The sequence below is a fragment of the Penaeus vannamei genome, chromosome 34 (genome assembly GCF_042767895.1).
Source record: "Penaeus vannamei isolate JL-2024 chromosome 34, ASM4276789v1, whole genome shotgun sequence".
NCBI classification, from domain to species: Eukaryota; Metazoa; Arthropoda; class Malacostraca; order Decapoda; family Penaeidae; genus Penaeus; species Penaeus vannamei.
In genome coordinates, this window is record NC_091582.1 from 7,313,909 (window position 1) to 7,315,094 (window position 1,186).

General features: G+C 48.4%; 1 protein-coding gene across 1 annotated transcript in view; it reads left to right on the forward strand.

The window, feature by feature from the left end:
* Positions 1 to 466, forward strand: part of LOC113820881 (xaa-Pro aminopeptidase 3) — a 19,659-nt gene extending 19,193 nt beyond the window's left edge. Inside the window, exon 9 of the mRNA XM_070113415.1 lies at positions 1 to 466. This exon is cut by the window's left edge and continues 249 nt beyond it. The gene's annotated coding sequence lies outside the window, so the exon portion shown is untranslated.
* The last annotated feature ends 720 nt before the right edge of the window (positions 467 to 1,186 follow it).

The window sequence follows — 1,186 nt, forward strand, 5'->3', positions numbered from 1 at the left end:
TTGTGTTTTAGCTAGTCATGATATAGCACTGTTCCTATGGGAGGACTCTGCCTGCTTGGCTTCCTCCTTCAATTTGCAGAAGAAAATTTAAATGAGAATAAATAATTATACCATGCGCAAAATGTAATGTCTCAATATTACATCTAAACTGGAATTATAGATGTGATATAGGAATGTCTGTTTTGCTAAGTGTAGTTACTTATTCCCATTCACACATTTGCCACAATATCTTTTTTTTTTCTTTTTGCTGTGTTATAGAAATGGTACTTTGTGGCAGACTATTTGGTGTCCAAATCCTATGAAGGATGAGGCTGGAAATAACCAGAGAAAAAAAAAACACTGAATTGCATATTTTGTTACCACTGTTAAACAATGTTTAATTCTATCTGTCTCTGTCTGTCTGTATTTTGTTTGCCACTTTGTTTCTCTCTCTCTCCCTCCCTCCCTCCCTCTCTCTCTCCCTCCCTCCCTCTCCACTCCCTCTCTCTCCTCTCCCTCCCTCCTCCCTCCTCCCTCCCTCCCTCTCCACTCCCACCCTCCCTCCCTCCCTCCCTCCTCTTCTCCCCCCCTCCCTCCACTCCCACTCCCTCTTCTCAGCCTCTCTCTCTCTCCCTCTTCTCTCTCCCTCTCTCCCTCTCTCCCTCCCTTTCCCACTCTCTCCCTCCCTCCCTCTCCCTCCCTCCCTCCTCTTCTCCCCCCCTCCTCCATTCCCTCCCTCTTTCTCACCTCTCTCTCTCTCCCCTCTCTCCCTCTCTCTCTCTCCCTCTCTCCCTCTCTCCCTCTCTCCCTCTCTCCCTCTCTCCCTCTCTCTCTCTCTCTCTCTCTCTCTCTCTCTCTCTCTCTCTCTCTCTCTCTCTCTCTCTCTCTCTCTCTCTCTCTCTCTCTCTCTCTCTCTCTCTCTCTCTCTCTCTCTCTCTCTCTTTCTCTCTATCTCTTTTTATCTCTCTCCCTCCCTCTCCCCGTGTCTCTCTCCCTCTCTCTCTTTCTCTCTCCCCTCTCTCTTTCTTTCTCTCTCTCTCTCTCTCTCTCTCTCTCTTTCTCTCTCTCTTTCCATCTCTCTCTCTCTCTCTCCCTTTCTTTGCTCTCTCCTCCCTCTCTCTCTTTCTCTCTCCCCTCTCTCTCTTTCTCTCTCCCTCACTCTCACTCTCTCTCTCTCTTTCTCTCTCCCTCACTCTCACTCTCACTC